Here is a 16,973-nt window from a genome sequence, read left to right on the forward strand (position 1 = left end):
AATGTCTTTTTTGCACTCCATTGTATAATGCCTCCAAGAAGGGGCAATAATTATTACTTGGAGGAACATCAGGGTAAATTTTGCGAGATGAGTTGAGGATTTGCATTACCTTCCATGGCCTTCACTAATCCTGCCCGTTTATCAAGCAGAAGTTTGCCTCGTATGCTTTTATTTGTATCGTGTCGATTTAATAGATTGCAGTCGTAATTATTTGGTCTTTTGCAGGAAATTTATGATAAGCAAATCTGTTCGTGGAGTGGCGGATAGTTTGGGGATAACAGCACACTTAACGAGTGTTGAAACAAAGTACATAATGACGCAGGTCAGTCAGTTGTCAAACAATCTAACACCCACATGTTTTGGTAACATGGAATGAAAAACAGGATGGTGTTAATGCTTATGTCATCTACAACTTTCTCAATGTAGGCGTAGGTAACCTGTTTTAAACTTCTAGTAAACACGACAGAACGTTTTTTGTAGGTTAGGTTAGGGTTAACGTGCCAAGGGCGCCCACAGAATGATGGTCTTTAAGTGATACATCTGCACAATTCATTTGTTTAGACAATTTTTCCTAATTTGAAGAGAAGCTTCTACGAGTCTGAAAGAGTTTTAAACTTGGTGCATCCAGTAGATCCAACCGATGTTTTTCTGATGCTAGAGTTCAACGTCAGGACGGTGAAAGGGAGGTTGATGAGGAGGCATTGTAGCGAGCCGCACCAAAGATCTTGAAGTTTTTTTTGTCACCTAAATTCAGATGATTATTTGAGAGAATTTGATTTGGAAGTCAGGACAAAACCGACCTAGTTCGGGTGAACTCAGGCATTATCATAAGGACAAGTCAAAAAATGAAACCTATAGAAATTTCTTGTTAAAATGCTGTCACAGCAAGATTAGTGGCGATATTGAGCACGCATTCGTGGAAGCAAAATTTTACAAACAGTTCATTGCCTTCTTATAATTGCATTGCTTACCTTGCTTAAGAGCTTATCAGGTTTCAGACAAAATCGTGTAACACACCAAGACTTCCCTGAAGACAGAAGAAGATATAATACTGGGGCAAAATATGTATTGGCGGTGTACGGATGAGCTGAGGGACAACTGGCATGGTCCGCGGGCCATTTCGCTGGGTGGAAGCAGAATGGCCCTGCCCTTCGGTGCCCGCGTAACCAGAGCAAATTTAAACAAAAATCAAAGTTTTGCACTTGATTTATGCTTAACGGTCGGTTTTGTAAATCCGCGAATCCAAACTTCCGAAGTCTTGGTAAGACAATTAGTTGCTAGCAGGTACGCATATTGTTGAAATTTGAAGCAAAAAATACTGATTTTGTGCCAATCTTCGTCGATCAAATAGACGAGCTTTACATCTGATTGCCCATGCTATTTATACTAAGAAATCGCAAGCAAATTGGCCATGCTGAACAAACAACACAAAAAGATATGTATTATGGTAAATTAGGAGGGTTATCATGAAATGCATCTGTACTGCATTATGGATTAAGGTTATGTAGATGGAAAATTTCACCAATAGTGTATTATAACCTCAAGCTTCAAGTTTTCGCGCATCTACAGTGTAAAGTGTTATTCGCAAGAGCAGATTAGCATAAGTTTACTCCCACAATAGAAAATTCACTCTAATCTTTCGGGAAGAGAAATAGATGGGGAATTGACTATACCCACTCTGGATTTGGAGCAGTGGTGCCTTTAATGATTTCCGAACCACTTGATCTGGTTATTTTGGATAGGTAAAATGAAAGGATAGTTTTCGAAATACACTTTTTGATTAAAAGTAATTCACACTAATTAGCTCTTCCGTCAAAAGATGTTCACTTGCTCTTTCAAAAGCACTTTACCCTAAGACTATTACCTTGTTAACTCCGCTTCCTGTGTACCTTTCTTCTCCCTTTGACGATTTCCCTAACAGTTTTGGCAGTGCGGTGAATATTTGCATTTGTGCAGCAGACATTTGTACCCGCTCACTGAGAGAACTAGACAGAACTACCTTGGCTGGAAGTCCCCGAAACCTCAAGTCACGAGGTGGCCCCACCCCTGTAGACTGAAGACTAAAGCAGGTAATTGGGGCGTTGACTTACTGAGTCAGATTTATGGAGGCAAAAGGCCTCTTTTTAAAATATCTCCATCATTAAGTTTCGAACTTATTTCTCATTTTTATTTACAAGTCAACCTAAGCATACCATAGTTTTTTCACTATCGGATCAGGTGAGTTCATTATTTTCCTCCCATAAATTAAAATTAAATCTATGTTTCTTGAAAACAGGACATCTTGACCGTCATATACAAGATTTCTCTGAAGACGAATAAAGACATAATACCAGGGCAGGATATGTATTGTCGACGTGGAGAAGGACTTGAGATCTGTTGGCATGACCCGGAGGCCTGGCTGTCTGGCCGTCCAATGGATGTACATAACCGGAGCCTTATGTTGCCTGTTACCAAAACCGAGAGCTAAACAAACAAAGTGTTATAAAGCTTTTTTGCCTAACTGCTTCAAAGTAAAAAGAGCACACATTGTTACCAATAAGCCATACTTTTCAGTCTGGGTAGAACTTTCTATTACTCGATTTCCCCTAAAAACTTGAATGAACCTAGTTTTTTTCAGGTAAATTGGATTTTTGCCATTCTTTCGGATAATATTTTGACTGATGTGGGCACATGAAAAAGGCATTAAGTTGAATGTCGAAAACATTTAACAAAAGCATCCGTAAGAAGCTAAGTAAACAAACTCAATTTAATTTCTCAATATACTTATCCATTAAGACATCGTCTAAGTGTCAACTCTTAAGAATCTACTTTTCCTTTATTTATTTTAACTATCTTTATTAATAAGGATTCGTCATTTTAAGACAAACTTTTGAGGTAATTAAAAAGGAACTCTCAAATTCTTAATTCCAAAAACATTCTCAAAAATTAGGACTATTTTAAATGGTCCTAGTTACCTAGAACAGACACCAATGACCCCAGAAGTGTTGTTCACTATAGACATAACTATCTGTTTTAATTTAAGCGATCTCCCTATCACTTTGGTGCAAGTGATTAAAGGATACCACATGTCTCCTTAATATTGTACTCAAATGCCGACAAGATGGTGGTGCTTAAAATAACTCTAGCTGCTGTAGTATGGTTTCTACTTGCCTCACCTACATTACATTATTGCTTAATGTTGCCACGTAGTCAGTGTTTCCCAAGCGTGTTTTACTCACCATGCGCTCGGTCAAGCTGTGGATGGTAGAAGACTAACACAGTGTGCCATGTTTTCGGTGCAAGTTGTTAATTCTAGTTCACTTAATTGTCACATTCATTTTTTCGAGTTATGGTTTACATGAGGCAATCTTTGACAGCACAGAAATACTTTCAAGTGGTAAGGAATGTGAGGCACGAATATTAGGTCTGTGGAAGATGGGAGGGAGTAATCTATATTATTTCTGCTGGAGGGAAAAAGTTGCTTAGCCAGTGGCAATAATAGAGCGTTGCTGTGGCTCACTTTTCCTCCAGTACTCATAAGAATGAAGGGTGAGATCCTAATTTTATTGCAAATTGGCAAGAATTGGGGAATAAGTGCTTGCCAAGCACAAACAAACCTAAAAATAACAAAACCGACCACGCAAGTGAATTTCAGGAAAGAAAATTAAAATAAATTTGGCGAATATGCATCAAGGTATTAGTTGAAAGAATGAATTGCTGCTTATATCTTGTTTAAAAATATAAACAACAAACTGCTTTTTCGTAGGCCAGAGAAGCAATCAAAAGGGGACATGAATATCTAAAAAGTAATTTTTAACTATCAAACCACGACGAGGCAGATGCAGTTTAGCTGTCACAATGACCTATACAATCTTTTAAGCAAGTGTAGATTATCTAACAAAGTAAAAGTAAGGCTTCATGTAGTTAATAAATTAAAGCACAATGTCATATGGCTTCATTCCCATCTATCTAAAGAATGGGGCAAAACTACTCTTGAAAAAATGATGGGTAGGTGTGCTCAAACTCACTTTGCCTGTTGGTTTTAATAAAAATAGTTTAGTTGTGGCTAATTTTTAGTATCCATTTGCTAAAGCAAATACCAAACTGATAATTACACATATAGACTGGAATTTTGTGTTGCTACGGGGTACCGAATGAGATAACTGATTGCCTTTGATTCTCTCGCTATCCTTCCTTGGAATTCATCATAGATTCATCAGAAGAAGGTCATTCAACTCTAAAACATAAAATCAGCCCCTATTTAACGAATCTTATCAGTCCATTTTTTTGGAACTTTGGCAAAATTTTAGATCTTTTCTTCCTTTTTGCATAAGATATTTACCATTTACTTTTTTTTCATTACTTAGCAAATTTAATGTGTTTATTTATAAAAACAGCCTGACACCTCCAGTAAATGGATGGAGTATACGAGAAGGGCTTGTTCTTTTGGCTACAAATCATTCCATCCTGTGAGTTGGCAAAGTAAGTTTTATCGCGCACATGGAAACGGTTGATTTTAGATGAGGCCTCATTGAGGAGTAATGGCTCATTTGAGTGAGAGTCAGTAGAAAATAAAAGGGCTATAGCTGTGTTGACTGTCCCATAACCAAGGGCTGGTCCTTGCATACACAGGGTCATTTTAAGGTTCTTCTTCCGAAATGTTCGCTTTAATCTACTGGTGGAATTAAAAAAGGAAATGAAATTCCGGAAAAATAAATTGCCTAGGTGTTTTGAGGTCATGCTCTCAGTCTAGACGGATGTACTTTCTTCATTTCAATAAATGTGATCTGTCTACCAGTTTACAAAATAGAATGTTGTGTGTTCAAGGATTCACCTCACTCAGAAATCCTTTGTCTTCTTAAAGTAACGTGCACATTTTAGTTCCCAAACACTAATACTAGTTAATGAATAGTTTTGGAGTATACGGCAAGACTGTATCATAATTATTATGGGCACGGAATTTTTGACATTGCTAATAAAGGTTTATTTTATGAAGAGCCTAATTCCATCTAGATGCAGTGATTTACCTGCTCCGGAAGTGGCGCATTTTCAAGTTCACATGTATGTTGAATGGTGCTGCAATAGCCCACAATATTCGAACTCGTTATACAATCCCACAGGAGGTTGGTTAAACAAGTTATTCCAAATGGTAGTTGAATATAGACATCATTTGCCGTTCTGTCTCGCTTACACTGCAGGGTCATGAATCATGGGTTTTGCTTGGCTTATTGTATTGATGCGATGGTCTTTAGCTGGGTCAAGGTCATACTTTGGGGTGTGGAAATAGCACATGGCAGTGGAAAGCGAGAATTGGTTTATTTTATTTATTTCCATTCCTGATCCAAAATAGCAGTAACTGGAGAAGTTTCAATCCCAAAAGGTCATTACTTTTTTATGATTTTACATCGCATATATAAATATGAAGCTGTGAACGGCAAAAAGCATTTGTCATGTTCTAACTGATGCGAATAAAGTTTTTAACACGAATATCGCACTAAATATGATTAACATATGAAAGCATTTTCAAAAGCCTCTTGAGAAAGTGCCACCTCCGCAAACCGCGCAGCTGCCCAAGCATTGGTCCATGGTATTATTCCTCCGAGAATTCATTGTGTTAGGTAATTCAGATTACGGCCTTTGGAATCTCAACGCCGTTTCATTTCGGTGAAATAGTAGGTGCTGAATGAATGCAAGGTGTGAGTAGCTAACCATTCGTACATTTCACCATTTGTTGGTTGGTTTCTTAAAGGCGGCATGAGCGCTGCCGGAGTGCTTGATCAATTATAAGCAAGTTTGCACTACCAAACGCCGAATGATTCGACAGAAAAGTCAAAACTTCCACCGAAAATCAAAATGCATCTTACTTGTCTAGTACGTAATTGTTAATAGTTAAACCTACTTATATGCTTGAAAGTTTTTTTTGTTAAGGGAAGAGGGGGCTTTGTGCAATAATACACATAGAATACAAGTATTTTACCTTTCAAAATATATTCGGAAACCGTTGTTATCTTTGATAGTTCAAAGGCAATAATAGCTTTGAGATGGCTTTGGGGTGTATGCTAGACATATCTCAAACATATATTTACTTTCAATGAAAAAAACGGAAATCATTATCAATATGTTCAAATTAGGTTAATAGCAACATTGAATGTAAATACAGTTCTTAATCTATCACTTCTTTATTCCCGAACTCAAGGTAATATTAACCAAGTCCCCTGAAACCACTAGAAGTATTCATAAATGTATTCTAAATTATGATCCTTTTACTTTCAACAAAACTGTAAATAAAACAACTGAGGCAGCTTCGGTCCAAATGGCACTGCACCCACCACTTTATTTATGAATACTTGGTGTGGAAGCATTGGGTAGCGCGAGTTTAGTCAGCTAAATAAAGTCCGAATGCATTGAGTTAAGGAACTGTGACGGTAAAAAAATCAAATACTTGCCCTTCATTTCATGTTAGTGTTTTGCAGCTTTTGCGCAATTCCCTAACTTTCGCAAGTGAATTTTTGGATTTAAAAATTTTTGTTACTTAGTTAGGTTTCTTGCATTTGAGTGGATCGTTTGTCTTTGCTTAAGTAGTATATCTACAATTCAACATAGCGCATATCTTTGCCCTTTTTTAATTAGCTTTTGCTCATTTAGAGTGATCACATAGTGGAATTCAGTCATCAAAGGTATCTGGAAAGGCAGTCGCATAAAAAGCGTTCCTGTAGATCTTTCGGTGGAGAAGGTGACTTAAAAATCTAAGCAGAATTTTAGAATTACAGAGTAATAAATCACCAAGTCATTATTTAAGCCGATGAGTTGAAATTGGTGAAAAAAGTATGGGCTATATGGTAGTTTGTTAGAATTACATATGACAACTATCCCTGTGGAAGGGGGAAGGGCAGAGTTGCCTCACTAAAATTTGGAATTACTTTTGCAATATTTACATAAATAAAGAAAATCTTCTCCCCTGTGACGGACACCAAAAAAATTACCCAGAAGAATTTCAACAGCCCATGTTTTATGACCACGATGACACTAGGTTCTCGAAAATGCCCAAAACGCCAGTGGAACAAATGCTTAACTTGGCTGATACCATCCATAGCAAGTATTAGCGTTTGTATAATACACATAAATAGTACTCTAAAATTCTTACAAAGCGAATTCAGCATATTGACATTCTAAAATTACAGTCATCCTGTAATGAAACTCCTTACAAATAAAAGGAAAGTTCTGCTTCATGATAAAACTAACTTTCCATGACTTAACACGAAGTACAAGGACTTTTTAAGTAAATGACTTCATTCAGTTGAATGATTAAACGAACGATTGTTGCCGACACTCGGCCAATTCTACAGCGAATCCAGGCTCTAATTGGATTGGCTTGCAATGTTTATTCCATATTTGAAGTGCATTTTGCAGATGAACTAAAATACTGACTTCGAATTGTTCCAAAGCAATGCTTGGATTACCATAATTTCCTCATTTAACAAGGTGTTCGAAACCATTAATCTCTTCCAAATTCATAGCGCTTATAAAATTACAAACTATTTCAAGCAAACATGGAGAATTTGGATTCTCCTAATGAATAGTGGTGTGACCTTTAACTAAAACCAAGAAATGTGTTGGTGGTAGAAGTATTTTGCACAGTTTAAACACCCATTTTCCTCAACTTCTTAAATGATGATTTCAAAAACTATCATAGTGCCACTAATAAGATATGAAGTAAGTGGATGATTATTCGCTTGATTCTCAGATAAACTTTCAGTCGTCTACCGAATAACTTTCAAGGTACATATGCCTTCAGACATATTGTTTAGGCTCCCCTGAATCTGAAGGTCGCATCGGAGCTTAATCCATGCACAAAAGATGTGATTAAGAAAAAAAAACTTATTTTGCATGCATAGTGTTTAGGCGAGTTTATTGGTAAGGCGTCTATGGCACAAATATGTGTGCATGCAGAGGAGTACGAATGTACTAGGTTCTACAGCATATCGGAACTAGTAACGACCTCATAAATTCTCAAAAACATAAATGAAGTATGTTACCATTTCATGATTTGTTAAAGTCATATGGACGCAAAAACAAGTGATGAACACAATTGTATTACATGAGAGGTCTGTTAAGGACACATTTAACCGCATATAACATCAAATGCTTAAAGTGGTAAGAGGTATAACCTGAATACTTGTGTAGACATAGTTGAATATATCAAGCAAAAATATGCAAATAAGAAACAAGTCAAATCAAGCCGCATTTTCACACTTCCTGATGAATGTTATGTCTACGTGACTAAACATAAGATAGACTATTTCGAGTTAGTATCAGTCATGCATATTTCTCGGTTTTCCTTAAAATACAACATCCCAACATGAATTTTTGAAACAAGTGGGAAGACGAAACGAAAAGTGCCACATGACTGTCAATTGATCAAATTCCCACACCCATTTTGTTAACGCCCAAAAAACGAGAAAGTAGCAATAGTGGTATGGCCCATCTACTTTGGGCGTCGACATTAGTAGACTTTGTAAAAAATTTCACTAGAATGCCGAAAAAGAGGAAGAAAACTATTTTCATAAAGTTTAACCATCTGTTGCAAAAAATGAGGAAGGTGTTGCTAAAGCTGATCTTTAGCTACTGCGAAACCTTAATCAACGATTCAAACAATTAATTCCAAGTTTCGACAACACCTTTTGAGTTTGTTTTATTGTTATTTTGTACCTTGATGATAGCGGTATCACAAATCAAAAGACCTCCCAACTTCGAGTGGAGCTGCTAACAATTTACTTTAAATTTTCTTGTCATCTGGGAGCGACAACAGTAACGAATCCGACAACTGCCGAGAAGTTAGTGAGGAAAAGGCACCACTATATATTTCAAAGTCTGGCTTAAATAATTGTGCTGTGTTTAGCCCAGCAGTTTGTTCACCAGTTCAGTTACCGTTAGCAAATACTGGAGTTTCTTTGTTCAGTGGTCCAAAGTTGTAACTAGGGCAAATCTTATGTGTAATTCAGCCGTATATTACTTGTCGACGCGCCTACAGTCTAAGCAGCATCAATAACTTATGCTGCCAGTGACTGCCGTGAGGCATGGGGAAGCCATGTCAGACAGCTACCGAGAATGGATTCCTGTTATGATGTCCCCCTTCGTTTTTTAGTGCAGAGTAAATAGGTCAACCTAGAAGTTGGCACAACCGCTTGAGAGCTTAAACCATCCAAATTTTTTACCACGAAAGACTTGACTCCTGCGTTGGAGTAAAGCGATCGATGAAAATTTGACATTTTAGATTTATAAACTTACCAAGTGCCTTACCTGGCTGACAGAGCATCACATCTAAGAATACGAGAATATCCGTAGACTGATTACTTGGGGAATTGCACACCTTTTCATGGAACTTTGAATCAAAGCTCCTACTTCATTACTTACATAGGAATTTTTCATTTTCTAAACCATTCCAGCTTACATATTCAGGATGTTTTCTTCTAACTTTAAAGTAGTGCCACACTTATAAAGCGTTTTCTCCTCTGCACTCCTTGCGATTTCGCGAAGAGTCGCGTAACTTCTGGCATAACTCTTTAAACTTTTACAAACTAGGGTCCCTACCTTGTCGCACAACCCACTAAATATCTCTCATCATATGTGAGGCAAGCATTTGCCTGCATTCGCAATTCCAGCGTGCTAAGGCTGTCAAAGTTCACCTATGTCATTTTCCATCTAGATTCGAATTCTACATTACTGCGGCATAAAAATTCATGAATTTCCTAAATTACGGTCATGAATACGCAATATGACAGCCATGACAAGATTTCTGCAGCACTTCCAGACTTTCCTGAAGACGAAAGAAGACATTGCTTGGTATACAGTAGAACTATGGGCTACCGACATGACCCGGAGGCCAGCCCACCTGGTGAAGATACAATGGCAGAGGACCAAAGTAGCCCTCTTACCGAAATCGAGAATCAAACAAACAGCTAACATATTGAGCATGTCAACGTGTGAGTGACTTGCAAATCCACATAAAGCAGCATAAATATTTCAGATTTTCAGCTATATCCTCCACTTACTTTACTACAGATGGCTGCTCAAAAAGCTTATTAAAGCAGCTAACACTTCTTAATTTCTTTGTCATGTTTCGTCTTTTTGTTAATCATCTAGGCCCCTCAGTTGAAACAATTTGTATGCCTATAAAACTGAGTCTATCAAAAATATACACGCGAAAACTAATTCAGAAGTACTCAGCACACAAACTTGTCCTACCGCCCCAACGGCTAATGCTTCTTGTGAAAAAAGATATTTGATCGAGGTGAGGGTCGGTTTGACGGCAAACCTTCAGCCTATTATGTAATGGTAGCTTCTGATTAACATATTTATTAATAAGCGGTTTGTCATGCCTTGCTCATTGTCAGGCATCATCAAAGCAGGGTAAAAGTTTGCCTCGTACTTCTATCGTCCTTATTTGTGCTAGACTTTGTGTTGGGTCTGCTCTCACCAGTGGTTTGTCTGACTGTATTTTACTCTCTCAGTAATGCTACCAGTAATGTATGCCACCCTATTTCGACTTTCCTGGAGTTGCCACTAAGTTCTCACTTCGCGACTTATTCGCTAACAACCCAAGAAGATTCCCAAATGGGATGCATATTATATGTGCTGATACCCCTGTTTGCATTGAGGTCACTTTGATAGAAGGATAATGAGAGTTGGAGCACCCCAATACTCCACTACCCCGAGGTCACATGCACCCAGCATTCTCCGAGTGCACCCCGAACTGAGGTATTAAGAGCTCTCTTCTCCTGAAGTCCATACTCATCATTTACTCGTGCCCACGCCCTAGTAATTCACAACAAATCTCCTCGAAAATCAGGCGATCTTTTGCTTACTCACAGTAGGCACTTTGCTCGTGTTATTGTGCCCTTGAAATAGTTTCAGTGAAACAAATACATCCAGCCACCATTACGACATTGACATTTAACAGCATTTGTAGGTCTCTCTTGTATGCAACTTCGGGATTCTTAAAAATTTGAAACATTGAAGACTGCCTAGTCTTATATTGAATTGAAGTGGGGAAATGAACGTTGCAAATGTGTCTGGCTAAGGAAGTGCCTTTTTTAAATTGAGCCAGTAATGACTCCTAATGAGGACAAGAATTTTGCCCTTACCATCTACTAAACGATTTGTTATAGTGTATGGTATGGTATGATCCCTGAAGAGGACATGGCTATACCAAAGAAGAGAAGGATAATTTACGGGTGTTATTTGGTTGAAACTGATTGTAGTGTTCCAGGATGTAATATTTGTGCTGCCGACTACTTACCGTAAACTGTCGTATTCTAAGTATCCCCAAAATCATTGCAAAATACCCGACATGCTGAATATCATGTTCTGGCAATTCCCAATTTTAACGCATTCATTTTGCGAGTTGGCAACCTCTAAGTGGCAAGTTAATAAAGTGTTTGCGAAATTCTAACAAGAAATGTTGCATATTTTGAATAAAGTGAATAGTTCATACTCAAGATGTACTGTAAACTAACACTGCTTGCGGCATCCTAGGTACGCAATTTTCTTCTGGTAATTTTTACTTTCTGCATCTTATGCACCCTAAATTTGTTTACACCTTAACAGTAAAACGTGGATTTGTCAATCCCACTTACAAAACTCACACCTCTCAAACGAAATAACTAGTAAGAAAGTTTGACAGGCCAAATGCATTCGCCTTTTAATGCAGTATATTGCAGCAACCGGACTATAACACAGTGCTTTAAGCAAGAGCGCAGTATTTATTATTCAGCAGCTTCTCAACTGTCCGAATTTTCCACATCAAATGTCTTGATAGAGAATAAAGAAATAATAAGCTAAATGAAAGACAATTAAAGGTACTTTATTGAATGCGAGTTTGTAAAACTCCTGTGGTATCATGGCTACGTTCAAGACCGTCACACAAATGATTTCATCGAGGTCCACATTCGAAAATTGTCAACAGTTACAAGGAAAGTGTTTTGGAGTTGGTTCCAAAGGGGAAGCATAAACAAAAGGTATCTGTAACAACAGAAACAGTGGAGAGGTACACTGATGCGAGAGATGGGATGTCGATCGATGTGCCGAAGTGTCAAAGTGATGCAATTATGTCATGACTAGTCAAATAGACCAGATGCGTCAGTTTGATGACTCACCGCGAGTGTGGTAAAGTGGAATGGGGAATTCCTTTGAATGGATCATTTCTCTGTTTTTGCATTTTATCAACTTACAACTTATCGCGTCCACTTTTAAGAATGTTTTACGTGTGGATATTAATTTGCAAAAATGTTTTAAAATAAGCGGCGCATAACTTTTGATTTAGAAACTTCTAACATAAGGCAAAGTTAGTTGCCAAAGTAACGTCTGATAGATTGCCAAATAATCCTGTGCAAAGTGGAATGAATGTAACCGGTACCCTTAGTAACGTGAGTCGAGCCCTCATGTACTATACCTAAGGCAGGAAAGCTTAGCTATTTGGCAGACACTGGCATTTGTTAATGCGATTGCGTGAAATAACTACTGGGACAATAGATGTCAATAGCACGGAGCCTAGTTAGAGGGTGGCAATTCAGAGTAAACTATGAGAGTACTTACAACCATAAATGGGACCAGTACCAGAAATCGTGTCGATCTAAAAAGGGAAGCAATTGGTCTGTTAAGATATTAGTATATCTGAGCAGACAGCACACTCTGGCTCCAGCAACCAACCAAAGCTCACGGAAATTGAGTCAAGGCGACTGACACAACCCATTATTATAAGATGCTGCAATTTCCGGAGTGAAATCGTCAGTTCACAATAAGTAGACTTGGACATTGCATGTGATGAATGAATGCTGTACATAAGATTGAAAGCATACATGTCCCTCAACTACGCTAAAGATTTCCAATTCTACTGCGTAAGTATGTAAGTGGCGAATTGGGTGGGTAATTTAAGGTGGACAAAACACGACGAATAATCCTATTTTTACTGCTCAACAAACCTGGGTGTGCCAACAAATTCAGGTAGAATAATAAAAAACTTCCAGGAATAAAGCAAGTTCACAGGAATTTTACTGTTTTTAAATAAATTGGCTTTGAACGGTTCTTGTTAAAGAGCATAATAATTTCTTAAAAAGGAGGCACATCATGAAGATCATTCGACTAATTAATCTACGGTACTTTGAAGTGTAGTCAAGTTAAAATTCTTGATAAATTATAAATAATATAGTAAAAACCTATTAATGCAAACAAAGAAGTCCGAGGTCTGGAATTTCCACTTTTGACAATTGCCATTTGGATAATATGAAAGCAGACCTTTCAATGCCTTGTTGATGAATAGATAAAAGAATTTTCGCAATTTCCAAATATGTGCCTTAATTTTAGATGTAAAATGAAGGAAAACACCACAAACCTTATGTTTTAAATTACTTCACCACCTTTAAACGAATTCTGTGCATATACAACTACAAAAAGTGGAATTTAGGATTGAATGACAAAAGGTAAGCTTTTGGTCTACCAGTGGATAAAAACCGAAATTGTATCCATTATGTAGCATGCACTGCAATTAAGTCGCACTTGCTCTTAACCAGTCGTTAACAGCAGGTCTCCTCTTTCTTCAGGTAGAGAAGTCAAAACTGGTTTTGTGATAAATAAATGTTACTAGCAAAGTCATTTGCATTGAGTACTTTTCTACCGAGTTAGAATTTCACTGTTTTCTCCCACACCAGTCACAATTTAAAGTAACTTGTATCAAATTTTTAATGAAATCTTCTTTCAACACCGATTAAATTTAATAGCAACGTATTAGTCCACATTTGGATCTGAATTCTGTGAAAGCAGTACTTACCTATCTCACATTTTAAGAATATTCTGACATTTTAATGCCTCTTTTTCTTCAGACAAATGCTTTACTTTATTTTGCTTGGGGTTTACATTCAGTTCTGGATGTTGAAGACAAAAGTAGAGCACATCCCAATGCAAAGCGGAGTCATCTTGATGTACTTTCGCTTGGAAGTTAATAGCACCAACGCACTTAATGCAGTGCTTTCATAGATCACTCCCATATGAGGATTGCCCCTTACCTTGACAAGGGGGAAATGTTTACTTCACTCCACAAGGGCTACACCGCTTCAAGTTAAACATTACAAGGTGACTGCATCTTCAGGCCCAAAAGGTGTATTCAAAATTTAAAGGTTATTTTACAACCGATTTTTGCTCATTTTGTGTTTTGAAAAGTTTGCTTTTCTTGTGCATATTTAGACTAGTAAGCAGGGATCACAGATGATTGCTCGCAGCTAAAAATAGGGCATGGCAAACAATACCTTAACCAGCAAGTGGGGCTCACGAAACATCAATTTCACTCTCAGTTGTACGGAATATGCATTGCATAGTTACCTATTTTGGCTACTGTGGTGATGTACGGAGTTGATGTGCCGCAAATGTTCCAAAATCACTAGTCGCTGAACCGAAAAGTTGGGTGCGCACTTCATATTCATCTACCTCATTTTGTTTAGTTTCCATTTCAATACAAAGTAGTTATCAAACACCTGGATGCCTTCTGGGTTGCCAAGATGATTATGTCATTTCACCAAATCATTCTCGATCACTACATCATCAAATTTTATTGCTTCCTAAATGCGAAGTTTTCCGAAGGTGGTAACTAATTTTAGTGGTCTATTTATTTGGATCTCTAGCATCATTTTAGCCCAATGACTACTCAGTAACTAAAAAATCTCAAATTGGAGCCCCCAGTTTATTTGTTTTAACGTGGAGGAACTAAGTAACACTGATTTCCACCACATTTTTGCAAACCAGTTGGTGAGTCTGATGGTATGCAAGCATCGAATGACAGTTTAGCTTATGAGGTTCCACGAATCGCCAGTCGTGATCTGTGGGGGCGACACTCGACAATGCATTAGTTCTTAAATATTCTCCATTCGCATGAGCAATTTCGAATGCACGATTGAGTTTGAGACACCAACTCTGCCTCTACCTGGCTTTTATATTTCCGTTTCTGCAAATACCTGTCATTTAAAATGGTTAATAAATAGGCCAACTGCCTGGTGAATATTAGAGGGCAGGAATGAAATTAGACGAAGTGGACTACACTGCAGGGTAAACAATTTTGTTAGCTTTAACTAAATGAGTGAAAGCTAAATTGCGAGGACTTTGGGGTAGTGAGGGAAGGAATTCGTGTGAATAACTCCAATAAAACTGTTCAGGCATTAATACCTCTAAAACCACATCAAAAATTCACAGGTATTGACGATCCACATATTGGCAAAGGCACATGTGTACCTCTGCCAACTTCTCAAGTTATGCAGTCTTTCTGATCGTTGCTACTAAAAAGTTGCCTCCCTAAACCGTTTTTTCACGGAGTTTAAAATAGCGCCAAGTTTCCTATTTATACCTAATGCCCCGTGGAAATTAGGCACACTAATTCATACCTGCATTCGAGATTGTAGCAGTGCTGTGACGGTGGAAGATAAGTGAATTAAAGCACCCCCAGGAGTGCAAGGTAGCATTGTGCACTAAATGCTTGGAGGGCAATGCAACAGCGCAGGTAAGTTATTTACTACAACCCTTGGCTATTTTCGCAGCTAAATACCAATCACTTACCAAGGAAACAACAGTCAGCAGGCTCAACTTAAATGAATTGATCAATTTTAGCTATCCCTGACACGAAGTTACCAGCCTAGTACGTTGAAGAGAGTTGTGCTATAAATGTTTTATTGTGATACAGAAAAAAATGTCTTTAGCTACTGTGGTTCATTCTTGAAATTTATTTCAGCAAGAGAATCACTCCTGCTACTTATGGTTTGAGCACACACTGCTCTGAATTGAAGCATTATTTTACCTAAAATCAACCAGAATTAAGTGCAAGTATGGGTTTCTTTTATCCTTCGCAATGAAGATACACTCGGTCTCCTGACATATCACAGCGATGAATTTTGCAGGCTAGAGGTAACAATCGCATTACCGTGACTATACACAATCAAGTATGCGATAAATGTTTGGGCAATACCACTGATAAATAAAATAGGTGCAGATAAAACACATCAAAAATTTCCATTGTATTTGGGGTAATACCTTCGACACGCATTGCCGACTCATGTTCGCAGTCATATAAGTAATCCTGGTGAATCATGATGACATGAGAAACGTGAGATGTATGTTATAATGTATTCACACAACTGAAGTAGTGCTAATTAAATTCATTCGCCACATCTACTATTCTTACTTGCATTTCATTTCTTGCATTGCAACTCCTCGTTGATTCGATTTTGCATTTCTCCTAGCTTCTTCCATTTTACCGTCGGTTCACATTTCCGAATTTTGAGCTATAATTTCTTATGCACCAGGTAGCTCAATTCAAGAAGAATTTGCCTAGTAATTGCAAAATGACTAATCTTTCAACTACGCGAATTTCAGCTGCTAGTTCTTTAGCTTCTTCGGTTTCGGTCCTTTCAAAGTCACTATTTTGGCATTGTAGCTGGCAAATTTGATGATCAAAAGCTTTGCGAAGTACGATTGAAACAACTTAGAGAGTATCATATTATGCACACTTGTGTGGAAGGTGTCACAGTACTGCCTTAGAATAGCACTTAATCAATTTTAAATGAGGTTGGTTATAAAAGACCAAAGGGATAGAAGAACATGTAATGACGATGCCTATTTACGGGGCATGGAGATTGCAGTCCTTTTGAGTAAGGTATTTTTGCACTTCTGCTCCATGCGTAAAGCCATTTTGAAATTGCAGTTGGTTAACGTTCGCACGCACTCTCCTAACTGATCTGAACCCGCGACTTTGTTCCAGAAGGCACGAATATATCTCCCCGCATACCTAACCTTGGGAGAATAAATGTTATTTCATGCAGTATATTGCTACATTGCACCTAATATTACCTATAGCACTTGAAAGTAGCACATATTGTACTACAGTGAAGATACTTGACCTGCTTGAGTTATCCCATGGAGTGTATTCTCTAAATAACTCTTTTTACATACTCTTGCAT

This window comes from Echinococcus granulosus (assembly GCF_000524195.1).
Source record: "Echinococcus granulosus chromosome Unknown EG_S00191, whole genome shotgun sequence".
Taxonomy (NCBI): domain Eukaryota; kingdom Metazoa; phylum Platyhelminthes; class Cestoda; order Cyclophyllidea; family Taeniidae; genus Echinococcus; species Echinococcus granulosus.